The 24,804-nt window shown below is 46.2% G+C and overlaps 1 long non-coding RNA gene across 2 annotated transcripts; it reads right to left on the bottom strand.

Annotated features, from left to right (window-relative positions):
* Positions 1–555: 555 nt before the first annotated feature.
* Positions 556–21,128, bottom strand: LOC129394595 (uncharacterized). Of its 2 annotated transcripts, XR_008621892.1 has the most exons (7): positions 20,922–21,128; positions 15,236–15,421; positions 14,199–14,265; positions 6,577–6,664; positions 6,258–6,349; positions 3,873–3,984; positions 556–2,484 (listed from the first exon to the last, which is right to left on the bottom strand). It is a non-coding gene; the product is annotated as an uncharacterized LOC129394595 (long non-coding RNA). The 2 variants fall into 2 exon arrangements; XR_008621891.2 differs by lacking the exon at positions 20,922–21,128 and having other exon boundaries at positions 15,236–18,010.
* Positions 21,129–24,804: the final 3,676 nt, after the last annotated feature.

Below are 24,804 nucleotides of genomic sequence, written 5' to 3'. Positions count from 1 at the left end.
TCTTTCTTCTCTGCAAAAATGACAAGCAGTTACCATCTTTTTCTGAGCAAATAATGACAACCCCTAGCACCCAACACTATGAAAATTCAGGTATATTAAGTTTAGCCCATCATCTGTCTCAGTTTTTGTCCCCTAAAACAAAGGAAAATTATAGGCACAGTGCTAACAATGGAAATGTGAGTTTTTTCCTCCTTTGGTCTTTTTGTTGCTAGGGTGTAAGTCCATGTGTGTTGTAAAACTCTCTCCCATCTGGCTGGTTCTTGAAACTTCTCTGGGTCGCAGTTCTTACAGTTGAGCAATTAATTCTAACACTTGGGAACTGCTGAAATGAAGGAGATTTCAGAGAGAATAGCTCATGACCTTATGCCTTTGTGTGTTTTACTGAGAATTGACCTCCTGCGTTACTGGGAAAGAAAAATCTATTAAAATCTCTTGGGTGAATACTTCAGCAGGCTGATTTCATTTTGAAGTGAATCATTTGGTGCATTTTAGAAGGCATGATAAATGATGTCATCTCAAATATTAATATAAACCCTGGATAACATGCTTTTTACTCAGATTCAGAGTTTTATTACGATATTGTAAGAATTCCATTAGGCCACACCTACACCATTTGAAGTCTGGTGAGATGCAAGGGTGGAGGAGCAACACTACTTGATACTGTCAAATCCCCAGAACTAGAAAGTATCTATGAATTAACCTGACAACAATAAAACCACACAAAGTTATGGGAGAAAAATTCTAATAAAGGGTATAAAAGAACAACTAAGTAAACAGATATATATATATCATGTCTAATGGATGGGCAAACTTAGCACCAAATAGATGTTAATGCTCCCTAAATTAATGTCTAAGTCAATGTCATTTTAATCAAAATCTCATGATAATCTGTAAATTGGAAAAATTAATTCTAAAATGTATAAAGAAAAGTCCACAAATAGTCAAGGGAATTCTGAGAAACAAAAGCAAAGGACTAGCTCTATTAGACAGTAACCCACATTACAAAGCATAAACATATGGCAAGGCTATACCCTGATGGGCAGAACAGGAAGTTTAGAAACAGAATCATGTGGCCAGATGCGGTGGCTCATGCCTGTAATCCCAGCACTTTGGGAGGCCGAGGCAGGTAGATCACTTGAGGTCAGGAGTTTGAGACCAGCTTGGTCAACATGGCAAAACCCCATCTCTACCAAAAACACAAAAATTAGCTGGGCATGTTGGCGGGTGCCTGTAATCCCAGCTACTCGGGAGGCTGAGGCAGGAGAATGGCTTGAACCTGGGAGGTGGAGGTTGCAGTGAGCCAAGATCGTGCCACTGCACTCCTGGGTGACAGAGTGAAACTGTGTTTCAAAAAAAAAAAAAAAAAAAAAAACCACCACCCCCATCACCAAAAAGAAGAAACAGAATCACTCTGCAGAAAAACAAATAGATTTAAATAAAATTCAAAATTGAAATTTATTTTATTTATTTAGAGACAGAGTCTTGCTCTGTCACCCAAGCTGGAGTGCAGTGGCATGACCTCGGCTCACTGCAACCTCCATCTCCCAGGTTTAAGCGATTCTCTTTCCTCAGCCTCCCAAGTAGCTGAGATTACAGGTGCCTGCCACCACATCCGGCTAATTTTTATATTTTTAGTTGAGCCAGGTTTCACCATGTTGGCCAGGCTGGTCTCGAACTCCTGACCTCAGGTGATCCACCCGCCTTGGCTTCCCAAAGTGCTGGGATTACAGGCATGACCCACTGTGCCTGGCTGAAATTTATTTTAACAATATATGATAATGTATAATTATACTGATACATAACACATATATTAATATTTACTGTTTATAAAGATTTAAATTATTTCAATGAATTAAAAATCACAATATAAAGAAAAAAAGAAATGCCAAATAGTTTTAAGACTATAAAACTACTAATAAGAAATCTAGAACTATCTTTTTTTTTTTTTTCTAAAGGCAGAGTCTTGCTGTGTTGCCCAGGGTGGAATGCAGTGGTGTGATCATAGCTCACTGCAGCCTTGACCTCCTGGGCTCCAGTAATCCTTCTGCCACAGCCTCCCCAGTAGCTGGGACTGCAGGCATGAGCCATCATGCCCAGTTAATTGCTTTTTTTAGAGACAGGGCCTCACTACGATGCCCAGAGTGGTCTTGAACTCCTGATGTCAAGCGATTCTCCCACCTCAGCCTCCCAAAGTGTTGGGATTACAGGCATGAGCCACTGCACCTGGCTAGAAGAAACATCTTTATAAGCTTAGAGTGGCACAGTAGATTGAGAAAAGTAACAACGGCACTGGCAGCTTCTCCCAGCAGGAGGTAGGGGGTTTTATTTGACTCCTTGACTTTGGATGTGGCCATGTGGCTTGTTTTGGTCCGCTGGGCAGTAACAAATGTGAAGAAGGAGAGGCTTGGAAAGCTCAGGTCCACCAGGCTTGCCCTCTCCTGCGCTGGAATCCCGGAGCCGCCGTGTGCGGAACCCTGGGCTGCCCTGTTGGAGGGTGAAAGGCCGTGTGGAGTAAGAGGCCCAGCCATCCCAGCTGGTGCCATGATGTGAGTGAGGCCCCCCAGATCATCCAGCCCCCGCCCATCAGGCCCCGTTCAGAAGCAATCAATCCCACAGCAATGAATCCTTGTTGGCTTAAGCCACTATGTTTTGGTGTGGTTTGTTACATAGCAAAAGCTAACTGATTCAAGCAGGGCACAAAAAATGTAAATCTCAAAGGAAAAATTAATGGATTTAACAACATCAAAAGTAAACACCCTAGATGAAAGGTAACAGACAGGAGATGGGCTGGAAGAAAATATTTTGCAGAACCAGGACTGAAGATTAAAATGTAAAAAATCTAAGGGACACTTGCAATTGCAAGAAAAAAGTTTTAAGTAGGCAAAACCTGAATGAGAAGTGCACCAGAAGTAAAACCAGAGTAGTTAATAAATATGTGAAGAGACTCTCAAACTCATTAGTAATCAAAAAAATAGAGTATGTTAAAAATGAGATACTGCAACTATTAGAATGGCAAGAAATAAAAAGTTGTATGATATCAAGTGCTGACAAGGACATGGGGAAATGAAACACCTCATTACACTACAGATGGGCAGGAGTCACCTTCTGTTGTCATTTGTGAAGGTCAGTTGGGAAGCATTTTGTGAAAACATGCACATATGTATACTCTCATGTGATCCAGCAGTACAGTTCGTGGGTGATATCCCAGAGAATCCTTCTGACAGATGCACAAAGAGATTTATGTCAGTTTGCAGTAGCATCGTCTGCCAGTGTAAGCCATCCCTTAGTGGGAGGGTGTGTAAGGAAAATGTGGTATATGCATAGGATGGGAAAACCATAAGGCAGCCAGATCAGTAAATAAGATTTACTTCTATCAACATGGCTCGATCTCAAAAACACGTTGAATGGGCTGGGCGCGGTGGCTCACACCTGTAATCCCAGCACTTTGGGAGGCGGAGGCTGGCGGATCACGAGGTCAGGAGATCGAGACCATCCTGGCCAACATAGTGAAACCCCATCTCTACTAAAAATACAAAAATTAGCCGGGCATGGTGGTGCATGCCTGTAATCCCAGCTACTCAGGAGGTGGAGGCAGGAGAATCCCTTAAACCAGGGAGTTGGAGGTTGCAGTGAGCCGAGATCGCGCCACAGCACTCTAGCCTGGCGACAGAGTGAGATTCCGTCTCAAAAAAAAAAAAAAAAAAACACATGTTGGATGAAGAAAATCAGTAGAATGAGATGTATAGCACAATGCCCACTGGTAAATTAAAGTCTATATTATATAGATGATGTTATGTATATGAAGGTATGGAAGGTGAGTTGGAAGAACACACATTAAAACATAGGTACTGGCTGGATGCAGTGGTTCACACCTGTAATCCCAGCACTTTCGGAGGCTGAGGCAGGAGGATTGCTTGAAGGCAGGAGGATTACTTGAGGCCAGGAGTTCAAGACCAGCCTGGATGATATGGTGAGACTCCATCTCTAAAAAAAAATTAAAAAATTAGCTGGATGTGGTGGTATGTGCCTGTGGTCCCAGCTACTCAGGAGGGGAAGGAGGAGGATCACTTGAGCCCAGGAGGTTGAGGTTGCAGTGAGCTGTGATCACGCCACTGCACTCCAGCCTGGGTGACAGAGCAAGACCCTGTCTCAAAAAAAAAAAAAAAAAAGAAGTGAAATAAAACCTGGGTACTCATGGGAAGAGAGTTAGATTGGGGATGGGTCATTAAAAGACTGTAATGAAACCAAATCAGAACATTTGTCTCATCAGTGTACTTACTGCTTAGGATGACTGCGTGAAGTTTATGGATAGAGCTGTGATTTGGAAAACCAAGTAGAAAAAATATAAACAAAAAGGAAGAGCCTCCTCTATTTAAAAAGGATACAAAATACAGTGACATCCCCCAGTTTTGGCAACATTCTGCTGGTGTCACTAATATCACTATTAACCTGTAACTCTAAATGGACACCCAGCGGAAACCAAAACAAACAAAAGGCATTGTTCTCCTTCTTAAAGGAAGAATCCATGTGGGGAAAAACCCCAGGCTTATTGTTTAAATCATGTAATAAAAGGCATCATATTAAACCCTTTACTGGTTTCTACATTGCATCCTGCTCTATGGCCTTGCTGCTTTTTAACAACCACTTGCTTAAAGATAAAATCAGTATCTATGCAGGGCCTCATACATTATACCTCTTTTGAGCATAATTTATTTCATCTACTTTATATCCAAAGGTGAAACTAAAACTATTTTATATTCTTACCTGAAAAGCCACTCACGCAAGAATCAAGATGTTGTTCTCTGAGTTAAGGATTTTTTCTGGCCCCAGTCCTGTTACTTTGGTTACCACTGGCTAAGCTTTTCGTAGCCATTTGAGTTTGTGAACACACAGAGTAACCCGGATGAGACTATGGGTGCAAGTGTGGTGGGCTGGGGTGGGAACTGTGTCAGCACCGGGGTAGACAGAAGTCAAGGAACTTCTGTGGGGAGCTGATCAGATCAGCCAGAGTTTACACTGTCAGCATCTGACCTCAGAGTTGGTGGGCCAGGATCAGTGATGAGTCACAACTTAAGAATATTACAGTGGAGGCCGGGCATGGTGGCTCAAGCCTGTAATCCCAGCACTTTGGGAGGCTGAAGCGGATGGATCACCTGAGGTCGGGAGTTCGAGACCAGCCTGACCAACATGGTGAAACCCTGTCTCTACTGAAAAAACAAAAATTAGCTAGGCTTGGTGGCACATGCCTGTAATCCCAGCTACGTGGGAGGCTGAGGCAGCAGAATTGCTTGAACCCAGGAGGCAGAGGTTGCAGTGAGCCGAGATCACATTACTGCACTCCAGCCTGGGCAACAAGAGTGAAACTCAGTCTCAAAAAAAAAAAAAAAAAAAAGGATAGCACAGTGGAAAGACATGCTCAGGTTTAGTGTAGCAGGGGCTCAATTTCCAACAAAGGAAACTGTTTATATGAAAGGGAAAAATCCCTAAAACAATAAGAACCCATCGCCAACCTCAAAGCCTATCGATTGGAAACAACTGTTCACCAGATGGCTCAGCTTGATTTCCCAGAATGTGAGACAATTCCATGAAGGAAAACAAGCTGATTTCAAAAATTAGAAATAACTCAATTAACTAGGATTTCCTTTTAGTTTGGTTTGCTCTGCTTTTTACTTTAATTACTCCATAAGGTCCAATTGCTGTAATGTAAGAATCCTAAATGAGTAAAGTTGGATGCCAAGTTACATGCTAAGAAGACCTGGGGAGAAGCTGGGCACGGTGGCTCACGCCTGTAATCACAGCACTTTGGGAGGCCGAGCCAGGTGGATCATTTGATGTCAGGAGTTTGAGGCCAGCCTGGCCAACATGGCGAAACCCCATCTCTACTAAAAATACAAAAATTAGCCAGGTGTGGTGGCGTGTGCCTGTAATCCCAGCTACTTGGGAGGCTAAGGCAGGAGAATCGCTTGAAGCTGGGAGGCGGAGGTTGCAGTGAGCCGAGATCGCATCATTGCACTCCAGCCTGGGCGACAGAACAAGACTCTGTCAAGAAAAAACAAAGAAAAAAAAAAAAGCCTCAGGAAATCTCAGAATGATGAGTGGGAAGAAAAGTAGGGTGGGCTAGTCTGTTGGAGTAGTAGGATTACAGGAAATTTTTCTCTTTGTTTTAAACTTTTAATATTGCTGTTATCAAGTTGAGCAATAAATAATCTCTTCTAAATGTAAGCATTCCTTAGGGAAAAACAAACAAACATGCTAACCTTTCCTCTCCATCACGCTGTGAGGAAGCTTCACTCGTTCCTTAAGGAGATTATAATCAAACCACTTTTTTCTTGCTCATCATAAGGTTTAACTAGGGGCAAAAGAGGACAAGAAAAATAATTAGAGCCATAATTGGTGGGTAGATGGAAACAGAGTCCTAGGGTTGGAAGGAATCTTGGAAATATGTTTTGCCCATCCCCTCAGCTCTCGGGCCACACCTAAACTCTTAAAGCCCTCAGGAATTTACTGTGCTGAGGACCGCCAAGGACAATGCCTAATCTGTCTTAGAAACTCATTCTAGTGTCTAAGAATACTTACTGGCAGGAAATTCAACTTTGTGAGTAAATTCGGGCTCCACTCCCATCCATTTCCTCTGGCTCTGATTTCGGGTGGAGATGGACCGCAGCTGGACACACATTCAAGTACACTCAGCAAACACACGTGAAGATTGTTACCAAAATAGCTCCCTCCCGTCCCCACCTCAGCTTTCTCTGCTCTGGGTTAAATGATCCCAGCCCCTGTATGGGATAAATGATCCCAGAAATCTCTCCTGATCGGTTTCATTATCTGAACTTAGACCTACCTGTGCCTAATCTTTGACCAACAGTCCAGTAGGGGGTTCACCACCACTGGCTCTAGGGTGATCAACTGTCGCAGCTTGCCAGAGGTTGCCCAGGTGGGACTTTTAGTGCTAAAACCAGGAAAGTCCCAGGCAAACTGTGATGAGTTGGCCTAGCTGGCTCTCTCTGGGGAAAAAAATGCAACCACCGGAGGAATGATCTTCATTGCTAAAATGCAATGTTTTAATTAATGAACGACATGTCATGAATGTGGAGACAGAACCATCTGAAAAGCTGCTGTGGTTTGAACGTCCCTCCAAAACTCATGTTGAGATATAAGTGCCATTGTAACAGCATTAAGAGGTGGAGCCTCTAGAGAGGTGATTAGTCATGAGAGCTCTGCCCTCATGAGTAGATTAATGCCGTTATTGAGGGAATGGTTAGTTATCACCTGAGTTGGTTCCTGATTAAAAGGATGAGTTTGGCTGGGTACCGTGGCTCACGCCTGTAGTCCCAGCACTTTTCGAGGCCAAGGCAGGAGGATAACTTGAGGTCAGGAGTTCAAGACCAGCCTGGCCAATATGGTGAAACCCTGCCTCTACTAAAAATACAAAAATTAGCTGGATGTGGTGGCGGGCACCTGTAATCCCAGCTACTTGGGAGGCTGAGACAGGAGAATTGCTCAAACCTGGGAAGCGGAGGTTGCAGTGAGCCAAGATTGTGCCACTGCACTCTAGCCTGGGCAACAGAATGGGACTCCATCTCACAAAACAAAGGATAGTTTGGCCTAATTTGATCTCTCTGTCTTGGGTGCTCACTTGTTCTTCTGCCATGTGATGATGCAGCAAGAAGGCCCTTGCCAGATGCCAGCACCATGCTTTTGGACCTCCCAGCCTCCAGAAATGTGAGAATAAATTTCATTTCTTTATAAGTTACCCAATCTCCAGTATTTTGTTTTACTAAAAACAAGTAACAGAAAACAGCCTAGGAAAGGGCCACGTCTGCTGTCCTGTTTCAGCACAAACCCCTGTCTGGAGGGGATGAACACAGTGTCTGCTCTACTGCACACAGCCTGTACCTGTCCCCCACCACTGTTACCTGGGTGCATGGGCACACCTGGGGATGCAGCACTTATGGTTTAAAAAAAAGAATCAGGTGCAAAACCAGAAACAAATCTAAAGTGTGTGAAGGGGAGGAGAAACAGGGCATGAATGGGGGGGAATTGCCACAAACAAGAGAAAATAGCCTAACAGTCTGGAGCAAAAGCAAGAGGGAGAATACAGTTAGAAACATACCCAATGAGAGGGAGAAATTGGTGAAGGAAAGAAAAACATGAGAAGGAAGAACACGAGAGCACGAAGAGAAGTCTGTGGTGGTAAAAGAAGTAGAAGATACACCTGCCACGCTCACGCCCTTGGACCAGCAAGCAGAATCACTGAGCCATTGCCCAGCCCACCCCTCTTTGTATTTTCTCACACCCTTTCGAATGGTTCCTGGACACTTGGATTTCATGGTCCAGGAAGAAAAAATTAAAGACTAACGTAAAGCTGCAAAGAACATGAAACTTAAAATATCTTCTACTACGATCATTACTTCCAAAAGCAAAGGATATTGTACGTCCTCAGAGGAAAGAGCATTGCTTCCCAAGAAAGAACACTGTTCTTGGCCACTGAATACCACCCTGCACGCAGAACATTCTCCTCACTTCTCCCCTTTGCCAAGGAATGCTGAAAACTTTGTCACAGGCTGGTGCCAGGTCTTACCCTAGCATTTGGGAGGCACTGCTTTAGGGAACCTGAGAGTTTAGCCACGCAGTTCTGTAGAAAAATGGTGGAAAGCTAACATTTGTTGAGCACTGACCATTGCCTACCCCTGTACATAGTCATTATCTCATAAAATCACCTCAATAACACAGTTCTAATTAGTCCTCCTATTTCAAATAAGGAAACTGAGGCTCAGAGATGTTGAGAATCACGCCTGTAGTCAAGTGGTAGAGGAAGGTTTTAATCCAGTTCACTTGACTTCAGGGCCAACTTTTTTTATTTTTATTTTTTACTTTTTTGAAAAAAGTCTTGCTCTGTCACCCAGGCTGGAGTGCAGTGGCAAGATCTCAGCTCCCTGCAACCTCCACCTCCCAGGTTCAAGCAATTCTCATGCTTCAGCCTCCCAAGTAGCTGGACTTACAGATGTGCACTACCACACCTGGCTGATTTTTGTGTTATTAGTAGAGACAGGCTGGTCTCAAACTCCTGGCCTCCAGTGATCTGCCTGCCTCAGCCTCCCTAAGTGCTGGGATTACAGGCGTGAGTCACCGTGCCCGGCCTCCAAACCTTTTTTAAATTAAAATTTTTGGAGACAGGATTTTGCTCTGTTGCACAGCCTGGAGTGCAGTGGCATGATCACAGTTCACTGTAGCCTCTAAATCCTGGGCTCAAGCAATCCTCGCCGCAGCCTCCTGAGTAGTTAGGACTACAGGCCTGTGCCACCATGCTCAGGTAATTTTTTTAATTTGTAGAGAGAGGGTCTCTCTGTGTTGCCCAGGCTGGCCTCGAACTCTTGGCTTCAACTGATTCTCCCCACTCAGCCTCCTAAAGTGCTGGGATTACGGGTGTGAGCCATCACATCAGGCCCAAGGCAAACGTTTTAAACCATGATGCTGCACATTACAAACATGCTTCTTCACAGAAGGAGCCTCCTGGATTTTCTAAACAGAGTGAAAGGGTTTCATAAACTCTACATCCGTTTTGTTTTTTGTTTTTTGTTTTTTTGAGACATGGTCTCAATCTGTTGCCCAGGCTGTAGTGCGGTGGTGTGATCATAGCTCACCGCAGCCTTGACTTCCTCGGGCTCTGGTGCTTCTCCCATCTGAGTAGCTGGGTCTACAGGCACATGCCACCAGGCCTGACTAACTTTTGTATTTTTTGTAGAGACGGGGCTTTGTCATGCTGCCCAGGCTGGTCTCAAACTCCTGGGCTCAAGCAATCCTCCTGCCTCGGCCTCCCAGGGTGCTGGGATTACCGGCGCGAGCCACCTCGCCCGGCCCGTCTACATCAGTTTTGGGTGTGCCGCCTACTGAAAAAATGCAAGCATCTGACTAAGACAATCTTTCCTGAATCAGAAATGCTTAAGAGATTTAAACCCCGTGATGGCTGCGTCCCTTCTGGCCTCGTCCCCAGCTGGGTTCACTGCTGGCTCTGACGCCTCTGTCCTGGCGCGGTGTCAGGTCCCCGCTTTATATCCAGGGTGGGGGCCTGTTCTCTCAAGCTGCTATTCCTATCTGTGTTTGTTCAGAGGCTTCCTTCCTGGCTCTCTTTCTACTTTAAGATCTTCCCTTTTCAGCAACCTTTGCCTTGATGTCTAATTCCAACTGTAACTTAAAATCAGAACCACAGAAAGATATGATCAGGTAGAAGTTGATTTCTATTTTTTTTTTTTTTTTTTTTGAGACAGAGTTTCGTTCTTGTTGCCCAGGCTGGAGTGCAATGGCGCCATCTTGGCTCACTGCAACCTCCACCTCCTGAGTTCAAGCGATTCTCCTGCCTCAGCCTCCCAAGTAACTGGGATTACAGGCATGTGCCACCTCACCCAGCTAATTTTGTGTTTTTACAAACCAGTCTGGCCAATATGGTGAAACCCTGCCTCTACTAAAAATATAAAAATTAGACAGGGTTTCTCCATGTTGGTCAGGCTGGACTCAAACTCCTGACCTCAGGTGAACCGCCTACCTAGGCCTTCCAAAGTGCAGGGATTATAGGCGTGAGCCACCGCACCCAGCCTGGAAGTTGATTTCTTATTTTTCTTTATTGGAGACTTGGTTCCCGTAAGACAAATCTGTGGAAAAAAGCTGAAGCCTCTTAAATCATTCACAGAAGATTAAGTGACTGGCAAAGGAGACGTTGGGCTTTCCTCCTATTGAAACCAAGGTCTTATTAGTGTATTAATATTGTATCTATTCACCACTTGCTAATTCTGTTTTACTAGCAATCTAATAGTGGGGGAAGCTTCCACTTAAGACTCTTTTATAAGCTTGAGGGACACAGAGTCCCTATTAGTTTAATGTGCTGTTATGTAGATGTGAACATCAGAATCATGGTTAGGAGGGAATTTAAAATGTTCCCCCAGCATCATTCCAGACAGATGAGAAGCCATCCTTTAAAAATTCTCCAGAGAAGAATCTTCCACAATCAACTATTTTAGCTCATCCCAGTGTTTAATAATCCTCATTGCCAAGAATACTTTTTTTCCTTTAATGCAATCCTTTCTGCTGTAGTTTAAATTCATTTCTTACAGGCACTGTTAGTGGAGTTGAAGACACCATCATCCATGTTAGTTTTTAATGTAGACCTCTTATGTGCAGAAGAAAATTCTTTAATCTTTTCTCACTTTCCAACCCTTAGAAACTAAACTTTCAGCCGGGCATGGTGGCTCACACCTGTAATCCCAGCACTTTGGGAGGCCGAGGTGGGTGGATCACCTGAGGTCAGGAATTCGAGACCAGCCTGGCCAACATGGTGAAACCCCGTCTCTACTAAAAATAAAATAAAAAAAATAATAAAAAATAAAAATAAAAAAAGCTGGACATGGTGGTGGGTACCTGTAATCCCAGCTACTCAGGAGGCTGAGACAGGAGAATCGCTTGAACCTGGCAGGTGGAGGTTGCAGTGTGCCAAGATTGTGCCATTGCACTCCAGCCTGGGTGACAAGAGCAAAACTCCAACTCAAAACAAAAACAAAAACAACTAACCTTTCCATCCTCTTTTGTACAGCCCAAGAATTTAGAAAGGACATCAAATATATCTGGTTTAGTAATTCTCAGATCAGGTGCTTCGGAATCACCTGAGAATCGATGCAATGAGAGAGTCGCCCTCCCCAGGTATGCCCCAGCCGAATCTTTGTGGGTGCCACTCCAGAATGGATTTTAACAATCCCGGGTGATCCTGATATTGATGTTGTTTAGAGAGTCATCGGGAACCCTTGACCCAGTCTAGTTTGTTCTTAGATTTCCTTATGACCTGCACACGGACTACCTCCCACAACAGCCCACTCACTACATCCCCAAGAACAGCTTGCTCATGGCCACAGCCCTTCCAATGGGAGAAAGCGGCTCCTCTTCCTAAGCCAAAATTTGCCTCCTTGAAGTTTCTTTTTCTTTTTCTTCTTTGAGACAGAGTCTCGCTCTGTCACCCAGGCTGGAGTGCGGTGATGTGATCTTGGCTCACTGCAACCTCTGCCTCCCGAGTTCAAGCGATTCTCCTGCCTCAGCCCCCCAAGTAGCTGGGACTAGAGGCACACACCACCATGCCTGGCTGATTTTTGTATTTTAGTAGAGATGGGGTTTCACCACGTTGGCCAGGCTGGCCTCGGACTCCTGATCTCAAGTGATCTCCCCGCCTCGGCTTCCCAAAGTGCTGGGATTGCAGGCGTGAGCCACTGTGCAGCCCCTTCCTTGAAGTTTCTATCAATTATGTTAGATGTGGCCTCCAGTGTCAGAGTATTTCTAATTCTCTTCATTAACCTTTCCAACCCCAAGAATATACAAATTACGTTTCTAGGCCAATATGAAAAAAAAAAAAAAAAGGAATAGGCCAAGTGTGGCGGCTCACACCTGTAATCCCAGCACTTTAGGAGACTGAGGCAGAAGGATCACTTGAGCCCAGGAATTGGAGACCAGCCTGGGCAACATGGCGAAACCCTATCTCTACAAAAAATACAAAAATTAGCCAGGCATGGTGGTGCATGCCTGCAGTCCCAGCTACTCAGGAGGCTGAGGCGGGAGGATCACTTGAGCCTGGGAAATCAAAGCTGCAGCGAGCCATGATTGTGCCACGGCACTCCAGCCTGGGCAATGGAGCCAGCCCTGGTCACATACATGGTGAAACTTCCCATCCATTGTCCAAAAGCTCTTGCTTACCATCAGTATATCAATGAGAAAAGAGTTGTCAAAGATCTAACTCAGTGATTCTCAAACTTGAGTGTGAATCAGAACCACCCAAAGGGCTTGTTGAAACACAGATTGTCGGGCTCCACCCCCAGAGTATCTGATTCAGTCGGTCAGGGTGGGGACTGAGGTTTGGTTTTCTAATTAGTACCCAGGTGATGCTGTGGCTGGTGGTCCACAGACCACACTTTGAAAATCACTGGGCTAATTAATGCATGCTTAAGGCAGCACTTATCAGCCTATGGAATGAGCACCTGCTGTATCAGAATCGGGGGGGAAGCTTTAAAAATAACATATTTTTATAGGGCTTAGGAATCTGGAATTACAACAACATTGCAGGTAAATCCTCCTACAGAAATTTGAGAACCCCTTGACTGTGGGTTTTATAGTTTAAAGAGATTTGGATAGGCCAGCGGTTTTCAAAGTGTGGTACCCGAATTACAACATCAGCATCACTTGGGAACTTGTTAGAAATGCAAATGCATCTTTTCTGAAAGATTTTATGTAAAAAAAAAAAAGAAGAAAGAAATGCAATCCATGTTTTCACCATCCCTCTCAGTATTCTGAGGCACGCTGACCTTTGGGAGCCACTGGCACAGGCGAAGCTCAAAGAGGTGCCAACTCCTCATTATTTCCCCTGCATCTGCTTCTTCCTAGTTTGGTTTTGTATTTTTCACTAGAGAACATGTTCGTTTATCCTTTGCCATTTCCTAAACTTTGAGGAGCTGCTATGCTAGCTGGGGAAGACGGCTCCCCTACAGAAAGATTCTGAGTTTGAAGGAACCATACCTTTTTTTAAAATGTTTTCTTTTTCCTAACTCTGGTAAAATCTACGTAACATAAAAGCTACCATTTTAACCATGTTAAGTGTACAGTTATGTGGCACTAAGTACATTCATTTCCTTGTGCAACTATCTCCACTATGCATTATCTTCCCAAACTGAAACTGTGTATCCATTCAACAGTAACTCCCCATTCAGTTCTGTATGCTAACCATTGTATTCATGTGGTTGTGCAACCCGTCTCCAGAACTCTTATCATCTTGCAAACCTGCAACTCTGTGCCCGTTAAACAAGTCCCCTTTCCCTCTTCACCCAGCCCCTGGCAACCCCCATTCTGCTTTCTGTCTCTATATATTATAAATTAACTATTTTGGATGCCTCATAGAAGTGGAATCATACAGTATTTGTCCTTTTATTTCACTTAGTATAATATCTTTAAGGTTCATCCATGTTGTTATCGGATGGAGGTTTCCCTTTCTTTGTAAAAATTTTAATTGTATTTCTATATTTTAGAATCCCCTTCTTTGTAAAGGCTGACTCACACTCTACTGTATGTATGGACCACATTTTCTTTATCCGTTCATCCATCCATGGCATTGGCTTGTTTCTACCTTTTGACTACAATGAATAATGCTGTTATGAACACGTGTGTACAAATACCTGAGGCTTCTTCGCAGCTTTCCTGGTTGAGTCCACTGAGGTTCCTTAGACACTGCCCCATCTCTTACTTGAGCAAAATATGAGGAAGATAAGAAATTGATTAATAATCTGGCAAAGTTTAGAATTAAGTCACAGCTAGGCACGTTGGCCCCCGCCTGTAATTCCAGCACTTGGAGAGGCTGAGGCAAGAGGATAGTGCATGCTTATAATCCCAGCTACTCAGGAGGCTGAGGCGGGAGGACCTTCAGGAGCCCAGGAGTTTGAGGCTGCAGCGAGTGCTTCAAGCCTGGGCGCTGCACTCCAGCCTGGGTGACAGAACGAGACCCTATCTCTAAAAAATAATGAAAATTTTAAAAATGAGAATTAAGTTACTAGTTCAGGTATGGGTTCTGGGCTGTAGTTAAATGGTAAGTTTTTCTATCACCCTCAACTCTTCCTCCTGAAAACTCCCTCCTCAAAGTATATTCCGCAGGAAGGGGTGCATGCGTGTCTCGTACAGTGCCAGGCTCCTAGCCCCTGGGACTCTGGCCAGCTAAAAGAAGAGCCTGGTCTATGCATTGAATGACTGAACCATAATTGGAGCTCAGAATCCCTCAGTGAAGACTGGGGGGTCCCAGAACATCTCTCCCCCCTCGTCTAGTGTCCAGAACTGAGCTCTACCTAGCCCTTGCTGCTTACTCTGATGGCCATCCAAGCCGGTGCTCTCAGCGTGGAGCCCTTCCTGCCGTCCCAAAGCCCAGCCTTTCAGAGTCATTCCTGACCCCTTTCCTGGTCCTGCTGCCTTGCTTTTCCTGCTCCTGATGGCCAGCTGGGCTTTTGCCATATAGAGACTTCCGGGGGTCACTCTGGACTTCAGTCCATATTCCCTGCCTCCATCCTCCAATAGCGGCGGCGCTCCTGCCTCGCCTGTCTTTGGCCTGTGGGAGCTGCGCTCAGAACTAGCACGGAGAGACCCCGGCCTGCGCCACTCTGCTGTGCATCACGTCTGGAGCTCAGGTTGTGCAGGAAGTTGGAAAGAGGACAGAACACATACTCACTGGTTGATCTGCAGCTTCGTGGCCTTCGTGCCGGCAAGCCACAGCTGTCCAAGCAGGCCTGCGGGGCGGCAGAGGAAACTGTGAGATGTAAAGTCTTCTGGACTCAGAAGGCGCTGGGTTGGGGCCAGATGTGAGTCAAGAGATGCGGAAGATATTTCATATTCCCCTTGATTCGTACCAGCTGCCCTGGGAACCCACAAATGGGACTGATGGTAGATGTTTATTTTCCAAAGGACACTTTCCTCATTTATCTTGAATTTGTCATTTAAATTCTTTGGGGGAGAATTAAAAACCCTGCTGGAGAGTAAAAGACAATTCCTACCAAGTGAAACTTACCATTCTAGAAACGATTAGCCATCCCCTTCACCCTCACCTAACCATCTAGATGTTTTGGTCCAGTTGCCAAAGCTTGGATTTGAGCTCTAGGTCGAGAATGCTGTGGTCTCCTCGCATATTGAAGACTGTGCCAGTTCAACAAGACTGACTCCCATCAGTCTTTCAGGCTCCTGTCATAGTAGGAGGAGGAGTCTGGAAGACAATGTTAGGTGCTGGGATCTCTGTTGAAGTCAGTGGAATGTGGAGAGTTTAGAATCAAAGCATTTGCCAGAATTATTCTGATACTCTAGAGGATTTGCTGTATGGATATGCTATACTAGTATGTCATTTATAAAAGCGTGTTTAGGCTGGGCGTGGTGGCTCACACCTGTAATCCCAGCACTTTGGGAGGCCGAGGCGGGCGGATCATGAGGTCAAGAGATCGAGATCATCCCAGCTAACACGGTGATACCCCGTCTCTACTAAAAATACAAAAAATTAGTTGGGCGTGGTGGCGGGCGCCTGTAGTGCCAGCTACTCGGGAGGCTGAGGCAGGAGAATGGCATAACCTGGGAGGTGCAGCTTGCAGTGAGCTGAGATTGCGCCGCTGCACTCCAGCCTGTGCGACAGAGCGAGACTCCGTCTCAAAAAAAAAAAAGCGTGTTTAGTATTTTCATCTTTATAATATTTATTGAGAGCTATGCATTTATAGCACTGTGCCAAAACTCTTTATATAACTGACACCTCTGGCTAATGTCTTTCATTGGCCATGTGAGCTTCAATTTGTATACTGTGTGAAAGCAGCGAAATTTTTGACTTTCAAATACCGTTCTTCAGTTGTCAGCAGGATAATAAAGTATTCAGAATTAGTTTGGTAGGCAATGCTTACTGGGCATATTATTGCCTTTTGCTTCTCTATTGCTACTTATAACACATTAAAGAAAATTATATTTTTGGAACCCATTTTCACACACACACACAGTTTGGAAGAGAGAAAAGAGATGGAGCTATTTTAGGATCTGTATTTTCAAAGAATAGCAACTCTCTAAGTGACAAGAGAGCAAGTAGAACCAACTTTATAATTAAAGGATGGTGTAGGTTGTAGAAAAGGGATGATACAGGTTTGGAATGATGAATAAGACAGTCCTTACTCTTAATAAGCTTGCGTTCTAGTGGAGTGTGGGAGACCAATACATCAAAATAGTAGTGACCACATGTCCCCAGTCCAAATTTGGGACATGTGGTCTCAAAAGAATGAGTGGACTTTCTGGGGACAACTGGACCACCTGTTTGAAATGTTAGCAGATTTAGGACATGTAGTTGCCATACTTAGAACAGAAGACGGGGTAAGAAAAGCTGTTCAGGAGGCATGTGTAGTTGCTATGCAGCTTCGGGGAGGAAGCGCTCACAGCATCACACTCTCCTTCAGGCTCCACGAAGCAGCTAGCTCAGCGCCTACTTCTGGATGGTCTACCCTTTGCCAGGTACTAAACTAATGGTTGCCGTGCCATGCTCCAGAGCAGCTATGCACTTTCCTTTAAACCAGTCACATGCGTGTGTGAGCTGGCCGTCTGGGCTTGGGTCTTGAAGAAACTTCCCTCTTTCAGTTCATACACATGTGTGTGCAAGGAGACTGTCGGGGTGAAGAGGCTCTGACACTTTAGGGTGGCATCAGGGGCACAGGCTCTCCCCTAAATTCAACTTCAGAAATACAGATTTAAAACAATTCTTTCGAGAAATATTGCATATCTATGAAACCAAAAAAAAAAAAAAAAAGGAGAAGAAAAACAAAAGAAAGAAAAAAATCCGGCGGGTGGATCACGAGGTCAGGAGATTGAGACCATCCTGGCTAACATGGTGAAACCCCATCTCTATTAAAAATACAAAAAATTAGCCGGGCGTGGTGGTGGGCACCTGTAGTCCCAGCTACTTGGGAGGCTGAGGCAGGAGAATGGCATGAACCCGGGAGGCAGAGCTTGCAGTGAGCCGAGATTGCACCACTGCACTCCAGCCTGGGCGACAGAGCAAGACTCCATCTCAAAAAAAAAAAAAAAGAAAAGAAAAAAAAAATCCATTTGACATGAAGGGGACTGGATATTCATATATTGCTAGTGGTACTAACAATAGATGTATTCTTTTTTTTTTTTTTTTTTTTTTTGAGACAGAGTCTCACTCTGTCACCCAGGCTGGAGTGCAGTGGTGTGCTCTTGGTTCACTGCAACTTCCAACCCTTGGGTTCAAGCAATTCTCATGCTCAGCCTCCTGCGTAGCTGGGATTACAGGCATGTGCCACCACGCCTGGCTAATTTTGTATTTTTAGTACAGACAGAGTTTCATCATGTTGGCCAGGCTGGTCTTGAACTCCTGATCTTAGGTGATCCACCTGCCTCGGCCTCCCAAAGTGCTGGGATTATAGGCATGAGCCACCGTGCCCGGCTTGCGTTTTCTTATAGAAAAGGAATCTGACACTATGTGAGAGGGCATCAAACACTTCAGACCCTTTGATCCAATAGTTTCACTTGGGAAAACGTACCTCAAAATGAAAACACAAAACATTGATTTTCTTTTCTATAAAAAAATCAATTGCAGCACTGTAAAATGAACAATGGGAAACAACCGATACTCCACAATGGGAAAACATTAATTAATAAAATCTTTTTAGCCCCTAGATATCATGAGAGTACACCAATAAATGAGAATGTGTAGATGAAATATTTAGTGAAGAAAAGTAAAACATGAAATTATATGTACATACTGATTACAACCTTGTAAGCTGATGGAGATACCAATTTATATCCAAAGAGACTTTTTAGGAAAGGAACAGCTGTTTAGTATTGATGAGATTTTTCTGTAAGTTGTTGGCATTGATTTTTTTTTAAGAAGGAAGAGTGAGTATGGTAGGGGTGTTAGTTGAACTATGAGTCTTGAATCTCACTGAGTTTTTTGTTGGTTTATGTTATTGAGAGGCATGGTGCAAGTACTTTGTGACTAAGAGTGAAACGACCATTCTTTGGTTTATTTTAATATATTAATAAACTAGAGGTGATTCAAGTGTCTCTACAATGAAGTCACTACCACACGCTTGCATTTTGAGATGCTTTCTTTAGTGGCGGCAGAAGGGACAGAGCCACTTGCCACTTTGTAGTTATTATTGGCTCCTGGTCCTGCAAGTGTGAATGTCAGCTGTCATTCACATGAGGGAAGTTGGAACTGACGAACTGTCGTGATGTGTATGACAGTCTTGTTCCCTAATCATTCATACAATGCCACCTGATCTCTTCAGTCTCAGAAATAATTACATTTCCTCTTTCCTTCTCATGTGAAAGCCTGCCCACCGGAGTAGGCAGGAGAGTAGGTCCTTCCTACCCCCTCTCTTGCCAACAGGAAGACCTCTCAGCTAAGATCCCCAAAGGAGCAGTGCCCAGGTGTTCTCTGCAGCTTCCCCATCTTGACGACCTCCTAGTTATGACATCCACTAAATGCTTTCCTTGAGCTCTCTGCAGCATTGCATGCTGGAACCACTCGTCTCCTTGAAACTTTCCTTGGGGTTATGCCCGACTCTAGCACTTAGGAGAAGCTTATGTAGAAGATCAGGCAAAAAAGGGCTTCCCCTCCGCGGAAGGCTGGCACTTCTGCACTCCCTCGGGGCCACCCTGATCCCATGCAGAGAACAGAGTAGAGAGGCAGGGTTCAACCCCCCATGGGGCTGCTTCCCTGCCAGTCTGTCTGGCATCCTAACTCCATAAGGTGGCAGCAGGGCAGGAGATTTCTGACACCAGAGAGACCTGACAGCAAGAAGCCTGCAGAAGCAGCCAGACCCAGCCAGACCCAGACCCAGGATTGAGAGTGGGTCTACGAACCACTCCTCTGTGCACTTAAGCTGCAGCCAGGCCATTCGAAAGGAAGTAAGGACATTTCCCCCTGGAATCGCCTAGCTTCTGTCAGCTCTGTGTGACATGGATGGAAATACATCCCACTTGCCTTGCTAGCAAAACTCCCCACCCCTGCAGAGTCAGCTGCAGGAACGGAGGCAGCCAGGATGGTGACGCAGGAGGGAGGGCGGCCTCCCCCACTCCACGGAGGGCCGCAGGAGCCAGTAGGCAGCAGATCTTTAGCCTGTAAAGGAGAAAGCAGCCAACCCGAGCCAGGTCGGGCCTCCCCAGCAACACCCTGTGTTGTGGTTCTGTCCCGCAGTCAGAGGCTGGTCCCTGACTTCCCTGGTTTCACGTGATAACCTGGGTATGAACAGGCAGGCCCTGACTGCTGCGGACAGGGGAACAGGGAGGCCCCAGCTGTCCTCCCCAAGTTGTGTGGCTGGTGGTGGCAGAGAGGCCGCTGACCCACAGATTCCCCTGTCACAGCCCCTGGAGGGGTGGCCACTCGCACTCCTGTGTGCAACTCTCCCCGAAGGCTTATCTCTGTTTGCAATGAGGAGAGACTCCTTTCTGGGTTTCCCGTCTTAATCCTGCGCCTGCAGGAATGCGCTGGTCAGCTTTTCCCAGGAAGCCCGGGTCTCTGTGGCTTTAGAGTTGGACGTCCTGGTGGTGGTCTCAAGGAGCGCCCAGGGCAGGAGACTGAGAAGGGGAGGTGGAGAGGGGCGCGTGTGTGCAGGCGCCGGTGGGGCGTGGGGTTCAGGACACAGCCTGACCCGATCCTGTCGCCGGGGCGGGAATGTGAGCCCTGGCAGCGGCAGGCCCAGTGGGTCTTGAGGGGAACAATACCTGAGCCCGTCACAGGCCACTAATGGGCTCCTTGGAACTGAAGAAAGAGAAAGAAAGTCGCTTCTCCCACGTGTGAACGGGCAAGGACAGCAGCCTCAGAGCAGGCGCTGGCGAGTGGCTTTCCCGCTCCCCTTCACCTGCTGATGGGAGCCTTTCCCAGCTGCTGGAGCCGGGGAGTAGGCGGCAGGTGGGCCCTGTCTGCAGGCTGCAGGGACGGCGGTGGAGGGACTGGGCTCCCTGCACTAAGGCAGCGGCGGCCCCTGTGACACTGACCGGTGAAAAAGGCTCGAGAATCCCCAGGTCTCAGGGCAGAGCCTTACTTGGGCAATTAGCCCATCCCCCAAACAGCCGGTTTCCACCTCCTCATTTTCTGTCTTTCTCTGCCTGTGACTTCTCTCCCCCGCATTCACGGCCTTATTCCACCTTTCAAGGTCCTCTCCTGTTCTTTCTTTTTCCGCTCCATTCCCCTTTGCTCTTTCTCCCTCCTCCTCTTCTCTGATGCCGTCAGCTCCTGGTTCTAACTAAATAGAATGTGCTGCTTGTAGCCTAATGATATCCAGCCCCAGGGATTTGACAAAACACAAAACAGAAACAAACACCAGCCCGCCCAATCCCAAATCCCACCATCACCACCCCACAGCTGCGCTCACGGGCTACCACGGCGGTGAACAGCTGCCTCCGATCTGCTGTCGTTCCCTCTTTTCCAAATGACATCTTCCAATATCAAAGACACTGCCAGCTGTCAAAATAAGGCTTCATATTTTCACATATAGGACAATTACTGCTGAAAACAGATTATGCAAACACACAAACAAGTGAAGTGGAGGAAGGGGAGGCTGGTGGGTTGCTTCCTCCGAATTCATCCTTTTTACGGAAGCAGGGACTGAAATGACCTCCAAGTCCTTAGAATAGCAACTGACAAGCACATCCTCCCAGTCATAAAGCTTGCATCAAAGGAAAATAGGAAAAGGGATAAGAGTTTGATCTCTGGAGGAGAAAGACAGGGGAGGATGCAAAGTGCTTGAGACAAAGAGAAGGCAAAGCCTGGTAGTTAATTAGTCGTTCTGCCCCCCCCCCCACCCCCAACCCCAGCATAACGATGCGTAATGAGCATGGAAGACAGCAAAGTGAATTTCTAACAAAGAAAATGAGGCAGCAAAGACAGGGCAACCCAGGGAAACTGGAGGAATAAGTAGGGTGACCTTCCTCTGCATTCCTTAATGTCGTCCTCCCTTCCTTGAGAAATACCACGAATGTACCCATCTCCCTGCTAAAATGACAAACAGCTGTTAACATCAAACTAAAGGCCCGGAATAGGACTGGAAGTTAGGGAATGAAGGTTCTTAGTCTTGCCCTGTAATCCTGAACAGAAAGTTTAAATGTTCTGTGTCTGTTTCGCCAGTTATGAGGTGGAATCCTAAAACCAGACCCCAGGATTGTGCTGAGGATCAAATGACATCATGGTTGGGAAAACAGCATGTGTCCCTCAAGGAGCCCTCCATGGGGGCGAGTGGTACTGTGTATGAAAATGCCAACAAATTGGCAGCTTGTTGAAGTGACTGTGTTTATTTTTAAATGTCATTGAATTTCATATAACATAATGATAGTCTGCAGTGTGTGTTCACAGCGCCTGCCCCACCCACAACTTCTACAATGAAGCCGTCCAGCCTACAATCAAGCAACAAGGTCAAAATCAGATCAACATGGGGAAAGTACTCAGCTGCCCAGCTTTAAGGGGCGGGGGAGGGCCTTGCCACCCCCTGGCAATTAAGGTCTTGGGGCTTTGGTCTTTTGGGCCCAATTGTAGCTATTGAGAGCTGGCATCTCCAAAGCTGTGGTGACCCAGATGCACAGAGAGGCAAAATCACTCATCTCTAAGACAAGAGACCCCAGAGTGGGAATTGATGGGCAGCCCCCAGGGGTTCTGCAGGAAGTGTATCATCATAAAAATCTCAGCCTAGGCTTGGCGCAGTGGCTCACACCTGTAATCCCAGCACTTCAGGAGACTGAGGTGGGTGGATCACCAGAGGTCAGGAGTTTGAAACAAGCCTGGCCAGCATGGTGAAAACCCATCTGTACTAAAAATAGAAAAATTAGCCGGGGATGGTGCCGGGTGCTTGTAATCCCAGCTATTCAGGAGGCCGAGGCAGGAGAATCTCTTGAACCTGGGAGGCAGAGGTTGCAGTGAGCTGAGATCATGCCACTGCACTCCAGCCTGGGCAACATGAACGAAACTCCATCTCAAAAAAAAAAAAAAAAAAAAAAAAAAAAATCCCAGCCTAATAAAAAGGGACATGTCACTCTTAAACTAAGATTGCAGGGAGTTTTGGTTCTGCATTAATCCTGAGGTTTTTGTTTTTTGTTTTTTGTTTTTTTGTTTTTTGTTTTTTGAGGCAGAGTTTCGCTCTTGTTGCCCAGGCTGGAGTGCAATGGCGTGATCTTGGCTCACCGCAACCTACGCCTCCTGAGTTCAAGCTATTCTCCTGCCTCAGCCTCCCAAGTAGCTGGGACTAAAGGTGAGCGCCACCACACCCGGCTAATTTTTGTATTTTTAGTAGAGATGGACCAATCACCATATTGGTCTGGCTGGTCTCGAACTTCTGACCTCAGGTGATCCACCTGGCTCAGCCTCCCAAAGTGCTGGGATTACAGGCATGAGTCACCACGCCCAGCCTAATCCTGAGATCTTTTAACACATCTGGAGAGCCAGGTGGCTTTACCTTTGATAAGGGCACCAGCAGACATGTGGCTCAACCCTCCCAGCAGACAGAAACTCTGGAAGTCAGATACAGCAACCACAGAACTCACTTTAGTGCAAAGAAGTCAGGTCACATGGGGATCCCCAAATTCTCCTACCACCCATAGGTGGTCAGTGTAATGATGATGGTCCCACATTGTGAGGCTAGGAGAATGTCTGTAGGGCTCAGGACAGACTGGGGACAAGTTACCAAGAATAATGCTGCCCCTGCCACTGCCGAAATGTGTTGGTCCAGGACTCAAGTGGAGGAGGTGGCTCTCTTTCTGCCCATGCAGAAATTCCATTTTTGTTCCACCGTCTATAGAATTGATATTGGCAGTGGTTACATTAATCATTTATTACATGGATTGTAGAATGCAGAGAACTATCTAGAAAGGATCTCAACATAACCAGGGGAGAAATAGACTCTGTGATGAGCAAGTGGTTTCCGAAGGGGCCCTACCCTATTGTTTCTGGGGCAGTACCTGGATGTGGCTTTGGAGGAAGTGGAAACACTTCAGGCCTTGCGTTTAGATAGCTGGAGGGTATTAGGTGGGCGCATATTTGAAACCATATCCTGGAAGGTGAGTTCACGGGGCCTCTTAGGTCCATGCCTTTGCTAAGTGAAGCGAGTTGTCCCACTTTCAGCCATGGTGTATCACACAAGAGACACCCTCTCCCAGCTGACTAGAACAGAAATGACCCAATCCAAGGGGAAGCCAGTCACAAGATGGTCACTGTTACGGGTTGAATATGTTGAAGTCCCGACTCCCTAAATCTGTAAATCTGACCTTATCTGGACATAGGGAAAATTCCTTTACAGGTTTCAGAGGGAGCATGGCCCTGCTGCCACCTTGATTTTGGACTTCCAGCCTGCAGAACTGTGAGGCAATACATCTGTATTGTTTTAAGCCAGTCTGCCTATGGTAACGAATACAGCCAGGTACATGCCTATAGTGTGGCCCAGTTCCAAAAGCTAAGGAGACCTGTCACGGGTTGAATCGTGTCCTTCAAATGTATATGTCCTAACCTCCTGTACCTCCAATTTGACCTTATTTGGAAATAGGATCGTTGCAGATGTAACTAAGATGAGGTTATACTGGAGTAGGGTGGCCCCAATCCAAACACAATGGGTGTCCTTCTAAAAGGGGAACATTTGGATACAGAGACAGACACAGGGAGAATGTCGTGTGAAGAGGAAGCCAGAGGTCAGGGTCATGCATTACAAGACGGGGAGTGCCAAAGATCGCCCGCAAAGCACCGGAAGCTGGGGGGAGGCTGGAACAGAAGCCCTGGCCCCGCCCTCAGGAGGAGCCAGCCCCACCAGCACCTTGATCTCGCACCGCGGCCTCCAAACTACTTTTATTACAGCAGCCCTAGAGAGCGAATGCAGAGCTAGTGCAGGGCTCCCTCCTGGGAAATGAGCTAAGAAATAGCACGAGAACAAGGCAGTTTCCGATGAAGGGTAATCGGAGAGGTCTAGAGACAGCACCATGGGCCGCATCCGTACCCAGCCGTAGGCAGAGGAGAGAGGGGCATGCATGGGAGGGTGTCCAGGGGGAAGCAGAGACTCATGAAGGAACGCCCCGGCCTGTCCACAGAGCCCTTCCCACCCTGACGGCACCCCCTCCAGCCATCTGGTCTCAAGCGATCCTCTTGCCTTGGCCTCCCAAAGTGCTGGCACTACAGGTGCATGTCACTACACCTGGCCACCACCACCGCCTCCTCCTCCTCCTTCTTTTTTTTTTTTTTTTTTTTTTTCCCAGTAACTTAAGCCTCTTGCTATGGAAAGAGCC

This window comes from Pan paniscus, chromosome 17 (assembly GCF_029289425.2).
Source record: "Pan paniscus chromosome 17, NHGRI_mPanPan1-v2.0_pri, whole genome shotgun sequence".
Lineage (NCBI taxonomy): Eukaryota > Metazoa > Chordata > Mammalia > Primates > Hominidae > Pan > Pan paniscus.
Note: the sequence above shows the minus strand (reverse complement) of the source record. Positions and strands in the feature narration are given on the sequence as shown.